Source organism: Hippichthys cyanospilos, chromosome 7, assembly GCF_059441005.1.
Source record: "Hippichthys cyanospilos isolate Australia breed blue-spotted pipefish chromosome 7, RoL_Hcya_1.0, whole genome shotgun sequence".
NCBI lineage: Eukaryota > Metazoa > Chordata > Actinopteri > Syngnathiformes > Syngnathidae > Hippichthys > Hippichthys cyanospilos.
The window spans coordinates 11,366,487-11,387,164 of record NC_142375.1 but is presented as its reverse complement, the minus strand read 5'-3'; the positions used below and the strand labels follow the sequence as shown (position 1 = coordinate 11,387,164).

The 20,678-nt window shown below is 40.0% G+C and overlaps 1 protein-coding gene and 1 non-coding gene across 4 annotated transcripts in view; both read left to right on the top strand.

Moving 5' to 3' along the window:
- LOC148421057 (receptor-type tyrosine-protein phosphatase delta-like) overlaps positions 1-20,678 on the top strand; it is a 183,574-nt gene that overhangs the window by 74,236 nt on the left and 88,660 nt on the right. The window lies entirely within an intron of this gene.
- LOC148421058 (5S ribosomal RNA) lies at positions 19,335-19,453 on the top strand. Its single transcript, XR_015866290.1, has one exon. It is a non-coding gene; the product is annotated as a 5S ribosomal RNA (ribosomal RNA).

Genomic DNA, 20,678 nt, shown 5'->3' with positions numbered 1-20,678 from the left:
TCACTTCTTTTTCGTCACATTTTCCTCCTTCTGACTCTGCATTTTCATTCTTCTCCAACACACACATGGACAGACTTGCCTTTGTTCATACAGTGTGAGTGTGAGTGTGTGCGTGCCTACAGTCTGCAAATGTGGTCTTTTTTCAATAGCGAATAGGTGCTACTGTGAATATGCAAACATCAGCATGCATATATTTCTACTTTGTAACAAGCTCAATCTGCCCGAATGTAATTTTCTCCATCTGAAAAAAAAAAAAAAAAAAAACAGGCTGGATTCTCATAATTCTGTGGTCCCCTCATGGTTTTTAATAAAAGCCTATTCCCTCTTTTCCCCCCTCTCCGTCTCTCTCATTTTCAGTCCTTTGTCACAAATAAATACAAATGCATACATATACACAAACAAACATACACACACACCTGGGCCATACCTTCCTGCCTTGTGTAGCTCTGACACAATGGATCTATCTCTTGGACATGATTAAAGTGCGTATCACAGCTCATCCCTGACAGTTGCTTTGCAGTGCTGCTTTACATTCTGCGGTGGTTACAACACCATCCAGCCCAGCCGAGCGCGTTTCATATTGTGTTTACAAAAAGAAAATCACTCAAACAATGAAGATTACAACACTTTTATAAGATAAAATGACAGGCTTGAGTGCCGGCTTTGGTGAATTGATCAATTTGTGTTTTCAAAGGATCACAATTATACTTTTTCTCTGCAGCTAATCCAGTGCAAGTTTGAGTGTGGTACGCAGATGTTTACAACCAGAGTCAAAAGTGGTCTCTATTAATGGCACAATAGGGACGTCACATAAGGAAGGCTTTGTGTGCTGCAAAGCAGAACCTTAACAAATACGTAATTGTGTTGTTGTCTCGTTTATTTTGGTTTTATGAGCCATATTGTTAGGACAAATATGTCTGAGGGCCTTACTAAGAAGAAAACAACATGAGTAAATTTGTATTTTGTATTTAAAAAAAAAGTAATATGCAAAGCTATCCCTATTTTAAGATGAGAAATGATGAAGATTATGACAAGTGACATCAAGGAAATTGCATTTTTTATGGGGTTTGTTCAATCATCAACCTGAAGTCCATTCAAGTAATATATACTGTACGTAACTATATTTCCTGACAAAAATTTGAATGCGGAAGGTCTCTGCTGAGAGACAGCTGCTGCTGCACTTGTCAAGATTTGCGGTGGAAGTTTGGCATTCACTTGTCAAAGCTTCAATTTACTCATATAATAGAATGACTTCTCCAATAATTTGAATTTATTCTTGTAAATGTAGAACTTCATTTCCCTAACGTCACATCTTCATGAATTTACAACTTTGGTTACATAACTTCCCCACTTTGTTGCCCTTAGTTACAAATGCTTCTTCCGTCACAGATGCGTTACTGTTTTCAATTATGACTTCAACAGAAATCTTGCAGGTTTAAAGTGTACAAGAAAGTGTACAGTGAATGGATGTTCTTGGACGTAGTTCTGAAGTTTTTTATGGAGGGTGGAGCGTCCAGATTTTGGCAGCGCTATTACTCATTAACCGTCAGCGGTCCAGACGAGTTGTGACTCTGCAAATGGAAGGCGCTGCGGCTGTAGCTATGATACTGACATTAATTCAAATGGCAGGGCTTTAATGGCCATTCCACTCTGCGCCTTCCTCGTAAGTCACAAGCTGAACTTTCAAGGTGACACAACAAACCAGGCCTTCCTGTCTTTTATAAACATTTTGTTAATCTTCTTGTCGTTGTTTGAGTGCCCTTGCAGTTTGTGCTTATTAAAACAATCCAGGATTTTATTTTGTGTTGCCACAAAGTAGCATAGGTGCGGACATGCACTGTAGGAAATATGACTACTAGAGAAGCTCTCAAGGTACGGTGACAATACGTCGAGGTTTAACCGGGATAATCTTGGTTTTGAGCTGTTTTTTTTGTCCAATCATCAAGCCAATTATTAGGGCCACGTGTCAAGTTGAAGCTCATTGTGTGATAGCAAGTGTGTGATTCAGTCTTTAACAGACGTTGATTAAGTGAGCTAGCTTAGTGTGTTGACTAGAAATGTCAGGAAAATGCAGTTCATGCATGACTGCAACCGCTGACAGCTGATAAATGAGTTGGTTGATGGTATGTGTGGTGTGCCTTGAGGGAGTGTGTAAAGCTAGTTTGTGTGTGTATGTGTGTGTCTTTGAGGTTCCATTTGTTACAAGCAGCTGCAGAGCGGGCAAAACCTTTGAATACTGAACCAGTACGTTGATAAATATTCATCAGGAATATCCTTGATTATGTGATGGAGAGCTGCTCAGAAGAGTAGATTTGTGTTTTCACAGTCAGGTGTGTGAATTGACTGACGTGATGTCTGATGAAAAGGCACAGTTAGTATTTAGTAGAGGTCTATATGATAAACATGGCAATGCCTCACCGTGCCTGTGGTGCATTGTGGGGGCTCTTGCAAGGAGGCCCATCAAATATAGTGCCATGCCCTATTTCATCCACTGAAGTTATCTTGATAGCCAGACCCTTATCTCTAATGTGCTGAGTTATTATCTTTTCACTGCGGCTAAGTGTGTGCATGCTTGTGCGTGATTGAAATTGTGCACATCTCTGTGTATCTTTGAACATTTTACAGTTGTATTATGCATTATAAGTAAAAAAAAAATACTCATTTTGAGTTTGAAATATAATTAAGGATTACCAATATATTCATGTGTGCGGTCCTTGAGTGGCCCTTGTGAACCGCTGTGAAAATTCCTAGTTGTCCACCAGGGGGCACTGTAGAGTTGCAAAGGTCTAGTATCCTTAGATTCCATATCTTCATGATTCGTTGATAGGGTTATTCGTTGCCTTCCAGGAGGTGGGCCCAAATTGTTATAGCCCTGCCGGAATCAGTAATGGTCCTGCATATCGCTAATGTTGAGCCAATACCTCCTATCTCACAATGTTGTCAATTGAACATGTTTTCAAAAATCTATACTATTATTTATTATTAGGTTTCGTCATCATTTCAGTAAAGAGTTTTGTTTTGTTTTTCCCATTCAGGTCCCTAGTATTTTTGGATTCCAATTCTTAAAAAAAAAAAAAAAAAAAAAAAACATGTTTGCCAGACAATTGCAGCGCACACAAGGACAAACAACCATTCAAAAACCCAGTCACACCTAAGGACAACTTATAGTGTCCAATACACCATCCATGAATGTTTTTGGAAAGTGGGAGTAATCCATAGAGAACCCACACAGGCATGGGGAGAACATGCAGACTCCACACGGGAGGGCCGGAACCAGCTGGAATTGAAATCGGCACCCTCAACTGTAAGGCGGACGTGATAACCACAGTTCCACCGTCCCGCCTGCCGCATTAGACATACTGGACGAATTCCAAGTTGGGACCCAGATCTGCACCAATTCTTATAGCTAGTCGAGGCGTCTCACAAAGTGACATCGTTCCTGGAGAGCAGGCAGCGGGGCTGACTGAGAAAAGCGGATGGAAGACATGATGAGTCACCATGCGACTGTTTCGTAGCTTCAGTAGCACACACTCTTCACTTTCACGTGGCAATCTACATTTTAAAACCTTGAAGAAGCGGACAAATTGAATCAACAATACTTCTGATTCATGAGGTCCTCCTTGCCAGTAGATGCTGCTAGAGTACAGCATTACTGGTGAATCATCTGGGTCAGAAAGAAAGGTTTTCTGTGACAATTTTAGTCAAAAAGGTCAATTCAGTTTGATACATCTAAAGTACAAGAGGTATCAGTACTTTGTATTGGTGATTACTCAAAGGCGAATTATTGTGCTGGTACCCTAACCTTGGTCTAAAAAAAAAAATCCCAAAGCTGAGTTTACTTTTTAGAAAAGGTTACAACTTAATTGTTACTTTCTTCAAAGTGTTTTCTTTTTACGCTGCTCCAATGCATTGTCCTTCTGCACAAACTGCTGCGTCTGCACCCCAGCTAAACTTGTTAGAGGGCAGCCCAAAATGTGTTAAAATATATAATCAACTCTTTGCTCATCACACTTTGTGTTTAGATGATATAAGCTAATGTAAGCCTCTTTTTAGATGACATGATGGACAGCTACAGTTGGGATGCATAAATGGACACCCAGCATTCCCCATGTCATGCCTGAGTTAGTCTCTGCATGTCAGCCACTTTAGGGAGGCATATGCGTTATAATCACAAATTCAGTCAAATGTATTTGATGTGCTTTGGTCAAAAATACCAAGGATCATGAATTTGCTAACTCTTTCAGTTCTCTATTTAGAGCTATCGAACTTTTGCTAATTGGACCCTTATTGAACCTTCAAACACCCCCAATGAAATGCTGTAACAGCCTTCTTAAAGTCAACCAAAGCATCAATGGTCTTTTCACTCATTTAGATGTCCATATGGCGATTTGGGGCGCATTTTAGCATAATAAAGCATAATAAAGCAGCTCACAAAAAAATTACTTGGTTGTGTGATGTCACATCTGATCATGAGGCAGTCATATCAAAAAGCCAGATAGTTCTAATCGAGCAAATTAGTCACTTTTTCATTATATGTCCCCTTTAAGGATAACATATGCCTCCCTCAAACATATGCCTCCATTTTTCCACCACGTTAGGGAATAAAAGGTTTGGAAGTGTATCTGTATCTCAGTTAATAGATATAATTCATTCTGAGACATTAATAGGGTTGAGCCCTTGAACTCTTAATAACCAAAACAGCGCATAAACAGTCTGAGATTAATTAAAGCACAGAGATTTACCATGTGTAGTTTGTCGAGACTTGCAAAGAAAAAAAACTGAGTTCAAAAACATAAAGGCATTTGCAGTTCAGTGCTCGCTATTTACAGAAATGCAGTGATATGAAATATGGTTTTCTTAGTCGCCATGGATGCAATGACTTTGTGATAATTTTTCATTTTCCAACCTTAAATGTTTACCAACATTGTAACCCACTTTGTGGACTTTTTGCATGCACAGTACTGTATTTTGTCTTTTTTTTGCCCACGGTTATTGTAATTTCCATTGCAGCTTATTGCTTCTATTCAAAAAGTGCTGATAACACCTTCACTTACAGTGGGTTTACTGTCTTTTTTCTCCATTGTGTGAGGACTTGCAAGACTGACCATGAGTGTGCGTGTGTGTTTGTGCGTGTGTGAGCCTGTGTGTGCGGTCCAGCCCGAGGTTGCGTTATCTTGTATCCACTGAGCTGAAGAGTTTCTGCAACAAAAGCGCATTTATGCTCCTCCATCTCATTTACATCGCTCTAATGGGAATCTGCTGCACCACTGATTATATTTGGTGTTCAAGGTCAGCACACCCAGATTAGTCAGTGTGTGTATGTGTGTTAGTGTGTGCATGGCATTCATGTGTGTCACTTTAGATGTCGTCTTGTGCAGAAACATTGTTTTGTTTAAAATTCCAGCTCCCATTTATCCCTTATGCAAACAGTCCTGTTCAGGCGCTCACAAAATGTGGTGGCTTCAGAAGTTTGTGGTCTCAATGTTGCTCACCCCAACTGTTGTTAGTTATCCTCAATGCCCTGAAAATGATGTGCTGTCATTCCCTGTATCACTCATTTGATAAAACTACCCACAAAGCTGCACTGCCAGGATAACAGATCTTTGAAGTGAGCTCTTTGGCATACAGATGAATACTGTACATACAAGTGACTGATGCATCAGATTTCAACACGCGTTTCTTGTTTGACTAATCAACGCATATATGCAAAGCCAAGTCATGACATCAAATTACAAATTCTCTTTTAAATGCTCAGAGCAGCTAAGAGGGTCTGATGGGGTGAACTTCGCATTAGTGGTTTTGCAACATGGCCATAAAAATGAACGTTTTTCAGTGGATTGCCGGGTCGAGTTATGTGTTTGTGTTTTTAGCCACACAATAGGCTGCGAATGCTCCAAAAAGAAGAATACTAGGAAAGAATACTAGGAAAGCATAGGGCAGTTGTTGCAAAACTCACCAAAAAAAAAAAAAAAAGAACTAGAGGGGTAGAAACATGGTGATCAGCTCTGAGCTATTTTTTCCAAACTCAAGTGCAGGCGCACAAACATGCACAGAGCTGCTTGAGAGAATTGCTACTTGTAACCAAGGATTTTTGCATACCTCCAATCTTAATATTGTGGTTTATAAATATATTGAACAGAGCGACCCTGGCAGAACGTTAGAGAGCGGGACACTGCAATCGACCTAACCTGGATGAAAGAATATGTCTATGTTATACGTTTTAGTTTTAGCTTCGTTATGTGTATTTTTGTTTTTGTGCACCACTTTTTTTTTTTGCCTTTTTTAAGCTCACGATGGCACCTATAGCCACGTGCTTTTTATTCATGACATGCGATCGACATTCATTGTGACTGACAATGGCCAAGTAATTTGACGAATTATCAATTTGTTCCCCCCTGTTAACAAAACACACAACGTTTCGATACTATTTTTTTAACCACTACATGGGCCAATATTTAGCTATGTGGCCCAATACATTGCATCGAATTTAGTTACGATATCTACGTCTATGCTCAGTGCTCTTGAACAAGTTTGAGTCAGTTTGCGCACTTAGAGAATCACTTGTCACTAAACAAAAGAAGCACTAATAAGCGCGTGTCGTGACTTCCTTACTGACTATTTACACCCTGAGGAGAAGAAAAATAAACAATTAGGGCTAAAAATTCTCTTTTACAAACAATGAAATTAGTTCCAAGACTGGCCTAGAAACAAAATCATTTGTGGGTCCCATGAAGCAATCTGGAAAATAACAGAGCAAAATCATCAATGATTGATTTTGTCTCTGGCTGTATTTATGTAAATACAACAGATAGGGCAGCTCCCACTTTCCACTCTGTTGTACCCTGTATACCAGGGTCATGACATCACAGATGGGCTCAGTAATCCATTCCTTGATCATTAAAAATAGTGTCTATTGCATACAACCTACCTGATCATATCTTCAAGGAATTGAAGTGTTATAGTGTCCTAAATAATTGCTTAATAATTTATTCTCAACTAGTTTGCATGCTAAAGAAAGATAAGACTTCAGGAACTACCTACATTCACATAGAATATCTCCTCGCAATATTCATTGCAACTGATGTGGAAACATGAGTTCAGAACATTCTGAAAGAAGAAGATCCTTGCATCCTATTAAAATAAATAACATTTCAAATAATTGTTGATTGACAAATTTCAGATGTTTTATTTTAATATTATTTTCTAATTATTTGGCAATTGACAAATGAAAACAGCACCATTACCCCTGATGTTGAAAACTAAACATTGTACTTGGTACTAGTTTCAAATACAACAGAACGTAATTGGTTATTACTCCATCTAACAAAGTCTGTTTGAAAAAAAAGGCTATATTTCAAGGTTAAGGAGTTTTCTCTGATATTCTTTGGTTAGATTGAAAAGAGATGACGAATTTTGATAAATTAATCAATGCTTTAAATCTTTTGACAGCATTAAATTTGATATCCTATTTTCTGGGTTTAGTCCTGGGACATTCACAAGCTGAGTTTAATTGGTCGTAAATTGAGCCCTAAGCACATATTTTCAGTCAACAAGTGACATTTTTAAGGTATTCATTGTATATAAAAGTTAATTGTCTAATCAATTAATCAAAAAAAAAAACTATTAACTTTTAACTGCTGAAAATGGCTAAATAAGTTTAGAATCCCTTTACTAGCTTATTACCTTTCCTCATTGTTGGAACCTTTTTGTGTTGTCAAACAAATTGGAACAAATTGGAACTTATACAAATAAACATTAGCATATGCTATATATATATATATATATATATATATATATATATATATATATATATATATATATATATATATATATATATATATATATATATATATATATATATATATATATATATATATATATATATATATATATATATATACAGTATATAGCAAGGGTTTGGAAATGAATAAATTCATAGGACCCGCTATGTTGAGAAAGTAACAGTGACAAAGGAAGGCTGGTGGAGAGTCTCTGTGGCTTCCGACAGAACACACACATACACACACACACACACACACACACACACACACACACACAAAGAAGTGGACGGTACACAACATCTACATGCAGCATCTTCACTTCAGCAAACCGTCAATACGGCATCTGCCTTTCCTGAGTTGTGTTCACACTGGGCAGGAAATTATTGGAGCGAGAGAGAGCATGATTGAGCGCGAGACTGAGGAAGAGAGAGAGAGGGAGTGAGTGGGAGGAGAGAGTCAGCTTGGGAGGGAGGGAAAAGACGCGCGGGCTGGATCATTCGGGCAGAGCGGCTGCAGCCACGGTGGATGTTAACACAAGACCGGAGACGGACGGAGAGCTTCAGTCTGCTCAACGCTGACTTTTCCATTGACACATATCCACAGGCAAGATGCTGCTATGGTGAGTCCCTTTTTATGCGTAGAATTGTTTCGTATCAACTTCTGCCAAAAACCGGCTCAACGTAACGGCACGCATCCAATCAGTGGCGCGTCCCAGTCCTCTGATGACTGACACCTCAGCTTTTCTCTTCAGGTTGTTTTGCAACAGTCAGAATCCTTGTGACTGATGTGTTAATTCCTCTCACGGGAATTGGCGTTCGGCCGTGTAGGATCGCTCTTCCACCATCAGTAGTTGCGTGTTGAAGGATGAAGATGTTGACATCAACAGTAGCGCACAGTCAAAATGTTATTTTGCACTCGTGTCCAATTGACTGTCATGCTGCATGTCCTGTTGTTCCAGTACGACTCTACAAATAGGCTTTTACAGCCTAATGGTTCTGATGACTGATGAATGCTTGTTTTTTGGTTGGTGCCCGTCTTCTTACTCAGGGGGCTTTTCCGAGATCTCCTAGCTCTTGATCTTCAGACTATTTTGGAGTTATGCGAATTCAATAACAACGTAAACGAATGTGTGCAAATTTGCATGAACAATTTAGGCTCAGGAAGATACAGTGGATTACTGGGGAGTATTTTCCTCCACCGACCTCTTTCCAATCAAATTATAACACCATGATTACAGTTGATGAGGCACATCGTGCACATATTATCTGATTTCATGATTCGGTCTCACCTAGCAGGTGGAGTTTGCTCTCAAGGCAATTCATGGCGTCTACATTTGTATTATTTACATTATATGGCCGCCCTTGCCAACATCATCACTGAGTGGCTGTAATGTGCTATAGTGGGTTGTGTGGATGTGTATTCAACGGTCGTCAGCAGTCTCGCTTCAACATTATGGCGGCATTACAGGCCTCGCTCGCTGGCAATCAGTCATGCAAGTACTTTTGCAGCAATTAGGCTCAAGTATGTGAGGCAGATGTGAGTGAGAGCTTACATTACACAGCGCATATACTATACAGGTGTATACTGTTCGTAATGTATGTATATACAGCAGAAAGAGAGTGATGAATGTTCTAGCGTGTTTATGCAAATGATTTTACAACTAATGGATTTCCTGTATAATGAAACACACATTTGGGTGGTGTCGTACGGAATCCTAAATCGCATTAAGTGTAACCCTACAGTACATTCAGGCATGTTGGTTATTTGGCATTTCCATGGCAAACCTGAACTAGTCATATCCTTCTAAACAGGGTTTCCAAATATTGGATGTACAGTTTCAGCAGACACAAACATTGTAAAACGACTATTCACAATAATGCACAAATTATTTCTTCTTGTGCTTTGGTTTATGTTTGTTGTCATACATTCGTGTATCTGGTTTGTTAGTTAAGTTGGGACAATTTTACGGCGACTCACAATAATGTAAGGTTCAAGAATGTGTCTTCGGATTATATAAAAGGGGTTTTAAATAGAGATGGACCCACCAGACAAAGATGCCTCTCAGACAAAGGAATCTGAGCAGTGATTTACAAACTTCAAAAATGAATGTAAGGGTCCCTTGGGGCAAAAACACAAATTAATGTATGCAGTTTCTCTAATAGCATCAGAGTTATCCTCATGCAGCTTCAATTTGTGGAACAATAAATTGTCATTTGAAGTGCTCCTTGGTTTGGCAAACCAGATAGTTTGTAAAAGTGTTACTCTCCCTTAGATGGACATGTCTCTTTAAGCAAGGAGACTACAACTTGTTTTACGAGGCCTGCTAGCGACTCCCAGGTCAAGAGGTGCTTTGTCATATGTCGATCTGGGACAAGTTCTTGCTTTACCCCAGCTGATCTTTCGCTGAGCTACTGCCCCGCGCATGTGTGTGTATGCGCGTGCACACATGTGCGTGCCAATGCAGCTGTTCCTCCTTTCGGAGAGATTAGGTTTCACAAGATGTGATGGATGCCAGTGTCTACAGACCCAGCTGTGTGTGTGTGTAGGTGTGTGTATATAAGTGTGTCAGCGCTTTTTTACATATTTTAGTGCAGGGATGCATGATGCGATGCTTCCACATGTGTGCGTATATGTATCGTAAGTGTTGTGTCATTTCACCAAGTTCTGTGTCAATTTAGGGGAGGTGACATTGAGGTCACTTGTGTTATGAGTCGCCATGGTAATTATAGTGACAGTCACTTCGGTTCTCACAAGCCAGACCAGCAGTCTAAACTAGGGAACACACAAAGCGGGCCAGCAAGCTGTTGCCTGAAACAAACAAAGATGTGCGCCAAGAAAGGATATGATAAACTTTGAGGTAGAGTGGGACTCAATTAAGCATTGCACAGAAACATAATGTTATTTATAAAGCCTTCTAATATTATATTGAGTTAATTAACATTACATCATACAACAAACAATCAACAAACAATGAAATACCAAAGGCGTTGCGTTTAAATTAGGGACAGTTGCAATAGCTAATCCGGTCACAAGGTGGCCATCTAGAAGCCTCATGTTGAAATGTGATTGGATTGGATACTCAATTTATTTTTATTTTTCATTTTTAATATGTTTTTGATTCATATTCAATAAATGGTAAAGATATAAAATGATGTTCTTATATCAAACTGCAATTCATAATTTAGCATACAATTTTGTTAAAACTTGCCAGCTCTTGGTGGACATCATAAAAGTTCATGGACAAATAATTTTAAATTATTATGACTTATTCTAAGTTTTGGCACATTAAATGATAAGTTTTAATTGCTGATGCGGATTTATTGACTTTCAAATGCTCCGGAAATATCCTGTGTAGCCCAGTAATGCCTATGTGTGCTTCTGAGGGGTATTTATTCGAGTCGGACATCATTGAAGGCGTAAGTTTGATACGCATGGCCCGCCATGTTGCCCAAGGGCACCCACTTGGTATTTTGTCGTTGCCGGCATCAAATGAGCACTTTTTAAAGGCTCTCCTGGACTATAAGTAAGTTCATGTTTGGCAAGATTATACCAACTTTTAAAAATGTCAGGTCCACAGAATAAAAAAAGACAAGCACAAAGGAGACAAGGAAATGGAAGAGATTGCTTTTAGCCTCTGGCAACTTGGTTGTCGCTACAACACTAGTCAGAAAGCAGACGTCCCTCCAATAACTATTTACTTGGATTTGCTACTGTGATATTTACAAACTTTCAAATAAAGGGTTCCACTGGACCATAGAAAAACTCAAGTAAGTCTTCAAAGAACAATAAAATGCACATTTATTTTGGGACTGCTCGGTGCCAAAGGCCATCATAAGAGGATTAAATCACAAAGACGTTGATGGCCGCCAAGTCAAGTGAACAGCATTAAATATTCTGTCTGTTCAAACATTGCGCTCAATGCTGCATGACAGTCTTATCAGTGGATCTATAGGCTAAAGCAGACTGTGTCAGCAATTTTCCAGACATCATAGACGTTGTACCCTGAAGGGAGAGCGATGATTAAGAATTAAATTAATAATATTCAATAGCAGGGCCTGTCTTCACAAGTCATTTAGTAGGATTTTATACAAGAGTGCATATTGTCAGTAACTTGAATAAGCTTTCTTTTGTTTGTTTTTAAATGACATTTTTCCATTGTCTAGCGCAGTACTTGATTGCTCGACTTACCAGATTTTTCATCGAGGCACTTCCGAGCAAACTTGGCAATTTACGGCCTGGGGGCCAGATCTGGCCCACCGCATAATTTCTTGTGGCCCGTGAACGGGAAAAATATTGGATCCAGAACACCCCTAACAAACATTTTTGCTATTATGCTATTGTATTCCTCTGGTGCCTAGCAGAAGCTTCCTTTTTTCAGCAGACTCTAAAAATGGCAAGTTCGTTCAAACATCAGCATTGCTTTGTGAAAGGGAGCAAACGATTTTCAACACTTTACATTGGTCAATAATTGGCAAAATTACCTCACTTATAGTGCAGCACTTTGAAGATGCAATTCACCAAAATGTGACTTATGAGGGTTTGGCCTGAGGGGTTTATACATTGATTTGTTTAAAGTCATAATGGCCATCCGAGAGAAACCATGACTACAATGTGAGTTTGACACACCTGGTTTATGGTAAGGGAACATGAGAATTGAGCTGAAGCAGACCAGTAATTCTACATTTCCGTTTGAGTGATGCTATTGTTTTTTTTTTTAATATAAGTTTCTACCTTACAAATGTATCACCTGTACAAACATCGATTTTAAGGCATGTAGTTTCATTGTTGTAATTTGCAGTGCAGCCTACTGGGTGTTTTTAAAAATAGTTTCTCCGCTGCATATTGCCTAACAAGCTTATCAAAAATGGGTCAGAATTTCATGCTTCCAATCTCCTTATGTTGAGCAGTCATACCTAAAGAGTTGTCCGGTGAGCGTTGTCGAAAGGGAGCAAGAAGTGATGTAGAAGTCCTGCAGCTGTGCCACCACTAAGCCCCCCTCCGGAGCAGATTACAGCATACAGTGGCAAAGGATGGATGAGAAGCAGAAGAAAAAGAAGTTGGAGCGGAGGGAAAATAAGACTTTGTGGTCTGGCGGCGAGTTTGCTATGTAAAACCATGATGCGTGCCGGAGGGATTGAGGCTGGAGCAGTGCAGCGTGGATGAGCAGGAGACAGCGCAGTGATGATAATTAAGGCCGCGGACGAACGTTAAAGTGGACTCAAAAGGCATATCGAGGTGGGAAAGTGTTAATCTTTGCAGAAAGGCACAACGTGTTTGGCTCAGATTATGTGTGCCAGAGTGAGTTTAAGCAGTAGGCTTGGAAAATGGAATTGTTGTGGCTGTGCCTGGATTGCTCTGATTGGGCTGGCTCGTAAGAGAATCCGCCATTAAAGAAAAAAAAAAAAAACACTGAATCTCTCCTTCCATAATTTCTGTCTGATCTTCATACCGTTTCCATTCATTTTCTGGGAGAGAGCCAGCTATGCAGAGCAGCCACATGAAGCACATGTAATAATAATAATGAATATAAAAATGTGGTGGCAGCATGTCTTTACTGTGCAACAGTCATTTAAAGTCAAACAGCTGAAAATACCTGCCTGCCTCAAAACAATATTTGTGCATCTGGAAGCAGCATTTTCAAAAAGTAAATAGTCAACCAGAACAGTGCCATGTATTTTAATACTAAAATAATGATTCTAGGTCAAAGCTATTAAGTAATCTGTTGAATCTTTTCACCAAAAATGCTGAATCAGATTGTTAAAAAATATATTGCCAGACACTTCTTCAACAACAAGATATTTCAAAATGAATGTAAATTGTTTATGGTTCAAATGAGACTTTTCGGGTCTATAACAGGTCATAGTAATCATTGTTTTCCAAAATAAATATTTAGAAAAACACAAAGATATTAGATCTGCTTACAGAACTAATTAAAATCCCTTGTCTGAAACTCACCGTTCACTACTGGTTAATTGTACACGAAGATTGATTATTTTTCGAGTACAATATGTTTTTTTTTCTATCTACAATAAATCCGTTAACTCAAATATAATGAAAGAAATTATGAAGCAAAAACTCACATTTTAATCAACTGTTTTTTAGGGAAACAAAACTAAATTAATGCAATCATTAATGGACAGGACTGTTAATAATGTTTAAATCTTGTGGACCATAGGTGTCCCACAGGCCATCGTTTGTTGTAGACATTAGTTACAAATATAACATGTTTCATTTGTTGCTTGCTCCTTACTATGTGTCCGTTTTCACTGCCTCAACAAAAAGAAAAACCTCTTTACCTTTAACATGGCTACAGATAGCACAGCTGGCACAAAACTACGTGCAGATTTTTCTTAACCATTCTCCATGTCAAACTGTACTTGGAGGGAAAAAAAAAGGCAACGGCTGGAGTGATATGACGGGCAGATGAAGGGGATGCCGAGACACATCGGAAGCCGCCCTCCCTTCCCTTCTGGCTGTCTGGTAAATCGATAGTATCGCTGCGCCTCCTGTGCTCCTAGCTGCTCGACTTCCTATCAAGGAGCAGCACAGCTGGATCCTGGCAACTTGCGGCCTACTTGCCTGCCAAATCCTCCTTAAGGCTGTATCTCAAAATAACCTCCTTAAAACGGAGTTAAACTTTGCTTTTTTTCACCTCCGCTCAGGAGATAACTGTTTTGGTGTGAAATTCTCAGTTTTCTTTTTTTTTTTTGTAAGTTTCCTTATTAGTTTTCTGTGATGCACCGGACAAGAGTAAAACCGCAATTTCCAATATTTGACTGGGCTCAAACGCTTTCCCATTAACAGGAGGATAAGTTTGCAGATTTACATTCTTTACGGTTCACTTAATTAAACTCATGCACGAACCAACATTACTAGGCAATATCAATCACATTGGATTAAAGTTCCACTAAAGACAAGCCCCACTCCTGACCCATCCCCCTCCCCCCGAAACAAATAATCGCCAGCAGCTATGCACATTCCCTTCACAAATCAATGAAGAGTGAATAGTAATCGCTGGATGTCAATTGTCATCCCTCTCCTTCACACCACACTCACGGAGGCAATTTTTTTCCCAGTCTGTGCCTGACCCCACGCTTAGCAAATTTTCTGGGGGAAATCCTTGAATAATATACAGCAAGCTGAATTACCTGTAGCTTGTTTTTAGAGTGCAGCGAGACTCGAATAGTGATAATATATTATCTCATTTCTATTAAGTCATTCCTTGCCATTGACGTATCCAAACGTCAAAGAACTATTTTTGCTGGGCTGGAACTTTTGGAAGTTTTTACTCCCAAATGCTGAAGATCCAACTGGGGGAAAATGGCCACATCCCAAAGCTTTTTCATATGAGTCGAATATGACAGAATTTGTCAGTGACCATTTCACCGCGGACCTCACCTCGAATTCGAAGTCAACTGGGATTGGCTTCAGTTTAACTCGCGGCCCTTGTGAGGTAGGCGCTTTTGAAGATGGAAGGATATGAAAGACTGTTATCTTGTATCAATCAGCGATGGAAAAGCAGAACTGACGTTTTTATGGAGGGTTCATGGATGGCTACTCCAGGCTACGGCCAGGAATTTTCCAGTCCATTATATGAGCGGAGAGTGTTTGCTCTGCGTCCTCAGCGGGAGCCTGCCTCCGCCGTGGCGGAGCTTCAGCCCTCGCCTCCTCTTGCACAAACTCCCCATTCACACCCGAAGGCCTCAAAATGGCTGCCACCAATCCTCCTCCTCCAAGTTTAATTAATCTGCGTGTTTAGGATTAGCGGCCCCGGTTAGAAATTTGTAATTATTGACTTTGATTGTGTATTTTATTTGTTTTTCACCAACGCAATCAGGATAAGACTGATGAGCTTCCACATTTCTTTTGTCCTGCTCTTTATCCTTCGTCCTGTTGTCATTCGCTTGCTTTCGCCCTCTCTTTGGGGGACCGAGAGTTTGGCCGCGCAAATCCCATTTCCTCTTGTTCGTGTTCAGGAATTATGTGCTGCCCCTTCATTCCCCTCAGAGTCCCTAAGGCACCTGGGATTAAATGTGTGTGTCAGTCTGTGCCCGTGTGCGCATGAGTGTGTGTATGTCTGCCATTTCCCTCATCATTCACCGTGAGTCAGGATTGTGTGAGGGCTTTTTCTGTGTAACAATCATGGTAAAGACAGACCTTAGATGAGGTTTAAAGGTTTACAGAATGCTAAGTATTGCTGTGCCATGTGGGCTGTGCAAGATTGTGTGTGTCTGCATGTGTGTGTGCACGTTTGTGCGCGCGTGTGTGGGGGGGGTGCATGTGTGCATACGTGTGTGTGTGTGTCTTTGTGTAGCCCCCATGTGGATGAATAATCTCTTTACAAGCACCAAACATTTCAAATTGCTAAACGTGCTCTGACCTCGCAAGAGAGAATGCCACAGGCTTGAATTCAAACCTGACCTGAAATGTCCTGCAGGATCTTTGGGATTTTGTGTGTTTAGTGTGGATGCTGCCAGGTTCGATGAGCGTAATAGAAGAATGTGTTGTTAGAATTTTCACTGGCTATGTTTACATGGACAGCAATTGCCCCTAAAGCAGGCTTTATGAGGTTGAACTACAAGCTACAAAGAAAGTTAAAAGCATTCCATAAGAAGTTGTGCTTAATCTTAGCGATTCTATTATGTTTTGTTGCAACACCAAACAATATCCAAGTGCAGTTAACAGACAGTTGAGACTGCTGAAAAAAATGCATTCCCCCCAACAGGATTGGGAAAAAAGTAGACCAAGTCAGGTAAATCAACTTTAAAAATAGGTCAGTGCAACGCAGTGACAGAGATAGAACTGCCCTTATATTGTATTTAAGGCATTTATTTATTTATTTATTTATTTATTTATTTATTTATTTATCTATTTAATTACTTATGTGTTTATTGTGATAACTTTACACACCATTTGCACAGCTGCAATTGTTTAGGACTACAGCAAATTATACCCCTGTAACATGTAAAGTCTTTATACTTACAGCATGTCATGTCTTTGTTTTTTCATCGTTGCGATTTACTGAATTACTAGTGTTGCTAATACAGTATGACCGTCCCAAAAACCTTGTGTCGTTTATATACTTTGAAAATTATGTTATATATGACCTAAATTATGGTCCTTACAAATGCTGATTATATGAGACGGTTTCTATGTTAGTGTCTTTTTTAGAGTAGTGCTCTAATGTTTGACTATTAAGATGAGCTGACAACCCGTCAGTAGGGAAATGTGGAATTGCAGGAAATGAAGACAAAAACTAGACACCTATTGCATTATGATACCATATCTGTTCTCTCCTCCATTCTTTGCACACTCTCTAATGTATCCCAAAGCCCTCGACTCAGCAACCACTCCATTCGTGGACAGCCCTCAGACACAGGAAGTGCCTCAGCAGGTCTCCCGATATTAAATTTGAACCGTCATTTAATACACTGCCACCCCCCTCCTTGGTCAAAGGATCAGCATCGCTTTTCAGTGCACATCCTCAGAATGTCTCCACTAAAGCGACGAGACATCTCACAAACTGCCGGCCTCCCCCGTGCCTCCCACAAGAAGCTCCTTTAATAGATTATTGAAAATAACAAGGTTGTGTCCTAGAGTTACAGACTCCGTCTCGGCTTGGACGTCAATAAACTGTGGAGGATTTTGTGTCTTCAAATAGGTAATGGTTGTGTCTTGTCAATGGTGTAAATCGTGACCCCCTTGACAACAACACACAAGTGAGTGTCGAACAAACAAAAAAGAAAAAGGCCCAAAACAAACTCCTCTACGTCAGCTCTTTTGGTGTTTCCCTAAAATTGGAAAAAGCTCAATTAAAATATTGCTTTCATGTGAAGCAGTTTGGAGCACCAAGAGAGTTTATTAAGCTGCTCCTCGTCATCAAATGGCTTCATTATATAAATATAATTGGCCTTGAGTTGTTGCTTCGCTGCTTCGATTCAGGTTCACAATGAACTGCTTGCGTCTAATGCTGTGCGTGTGCGCTCCCATCAACTACATCTGTAGTGTGTCTGTTTTTTTGGACAGGCACAATAAGGTATCTATCGTCAACGCCAAGTTAAGGGCACTAAAACGCAGGATTATAACCTAATCTGACATTTCTTGGCTGATATGATGATTCGCCGATTAGAAACCAGTCTGCCACGCCAGCAGCATATGTGTGTGTCTCTGTGACAACAAGTGACACGATGTACGATAATGCGTTTGTTTGTGTAATTGTGTGTGTGTTAGCGGCGGTGGTGGGGATTTATTTTGCAGGCGAGCTTAACGTATGCTGCCTGCTCGACTACATAAAAGAGAACAATCATCCGAATGAGAATTGCAAAGCCGCATATTTCAAACTGTCAACCGCTGTATTGGCATCCACACACACACACACACACACACACACACACACACACCATCACTCACGCACGCATAGGCACAGCATGGCAGTTTGTGATAAGCCCGCTCACTCCAGACGGGCCGCGCATGTCCACAGAAGCCACCACACAAGCAGCGCGTGTTCGCTTCACAAATTTCTGCGCATGTTCTGGAGTGTGCTGATACGTTCGCTTTGGTGTTGGTTTGCGTTGTGTTGTGTTGTCGCTCACTGCAGGCAGTGTGCATGCGCTCTTTAGCCTTTTCTCTTTGGCGCTGGGCAGCAGCCAGCAAAATGGTGGCACTCATTGTGGCCGCCATTGATTTGCTCCAGCAGGTCTCTGGGATGGAGTCTGCATGTGTGTGCGAGGCTTCGTGAATGCTCCCTTGTTTAAATCCTTGCAGAAACATGACTTGTTCATATGAAAAACTAAAACTAAAATACCATCATCCACTGATGAATATAACAATATAACAGTGAACAACAATAGTCGTCCAGTCTTACGAAACTTTTTTTTTGCAGCAGCAGCAGTAACAATTCTAGTGCTGTCAAGAGGTCAAAACTTAAGATGAATTACTTAATCTAATGAATCTCTTTTATCTCACCTAATCATTTCTGAGAAAACAAAAACTCTCAACCATTTTTTTTTTTTTTTTACCAGATCAAAAGATTGCTTTACACTAACAAAGTAAATTCAGTCATTTATTTTCTTTAACAGATTAACATATGCAGTAATAACAATTTACCTTCAAATTTTATGTTGGAATGAAACATTTTCCAACCTGCCCATCGCAGACTTGCTCAACCGTTCGAGTTTAGTTTGGCAGAGAGCGTTGTTATGATTCGCTACATTCGCGTTTCTGTTGCTTTTGTTAGCTGTGGAGGTATTTGCAGTTGGGTGCTTTGCAGTTATGTGGTTGGCTAAATTTGAGCTGCTCTACCTTGATCAGAGGTGCCTTTCTTTAAAGTTGAAGTTATCCTTCATCGTACAGGTCTTTTACATGCTCCTCCCCCGCAAGTAAAAATGAATAGGAACATTTACATAGGAACATTAGAAACGTGTGCTAATTCCCTCAAGTAAAAATGAAAAGCAAAATTAAAAACGTTGGTTCAAAATGTACGCCGTTGAAATTTCTTCCCCCTTCAAGCTTGGTGAAGCAGTTATAAAAAATTACGTACGGATTTTCGCCGTCGCTTACGGCCATACTACCCTGAGAACGCCCGATCTCGTCCGATCTCGGAAGCTAAGCAGGGTCGGGCCTGGTTAGTACTTGGATGGGAGACCGCCTGGGAATACCAGGTGCTGTAAGCATTTTGCTGTTTCCCACGGGCAGGTCTTGAGTTTTGGACGCGCCTCTCAGGTAAAAATGAATAGGAAAATTAAAAAGATTGGTTCAAAATATATGTTGCTGAAATTTCTGCGCCTGTTTCAAGCCTGGCGAAGCAGGTATAAAAAGTCAGCTAAGCAGGGTCGGGCCTGGTTAGTACATCTACAGTTTCACATCTACAGTTTCACATCTTCCTTTTGCCCTGCCACCCACAACTATGACAGCCAATAACTGTGCACTTCAGGGTATGATTGCCATTTTCCATCCTCAAAGAACGCAAGCGCAAGCACAATGCAAAAAAATAAATAAATAATAGCAGTCAGCAACCCGGAAGCATAATAGATTTGAAGTTTGATTTAAAAAAAGTGACTGAAATGATTGTAATTAACTGGTGGATGTTGCTGGTTGATACAAATTCCATAAATGTGATTATTAATCAGAGTCACCTTGTTTAGACTACAGGGAGCGCATAGACAATATTATTTTAAAGAAAATGTTTGACTTAAGTTCTTCTTTCCTAGTAGAGTACCTTATAAGGTAAGCTAGTGTTTCTCTTTTCAAGTAATGCTGTTCAGGACACCATATTTGCCATTTCCTACATTCCCAAAATATCCCATGTATTTTTCAAGCACGCTTTCAACGAAAGTACCATTCACTTTTCTTCCGATGCTCCCCACCATTAATTACCTGTGGCTTCTCTTCAAGTAGATGTAGAGGAGATAGCTGCCAGGCATGTTGCGTCACAACGTGATATTTGCTTCTATTCTGTAACGGCCACTTATAAAAGTGCAGTATCACATGGGTACAAACAAATACAGGAGTACAGTATGGTGAAAAATGGGTCAATATTGTATCCCATATTTCTAAACATTCTATGAGTTTATTCAATTCGACACCCAAAAATGGAATACAGTGAATTCATCATAACGTATATGTACCTTGCATGATTCATTTTTCCATAACCGCCTTTTGTTTCCCTACTTTAATGCTTAAGACGAGCTTTGAAAAACAAACAAAAGGAGCGCTAGCATTGAACTATAAATAATGCAGAGTCGCAGATTGGGGTCAAATGCTTTGGATTCCACAACGCATACCCGACGATGGGAGAGCATGCACACATATTATCGGCTGTTTTCTTTTCCATATCAGCAATATGCGTTCCCCAGTGAGCAATCAGCAAGATGAAGCATACGCCAAGCTCTCGTGTAT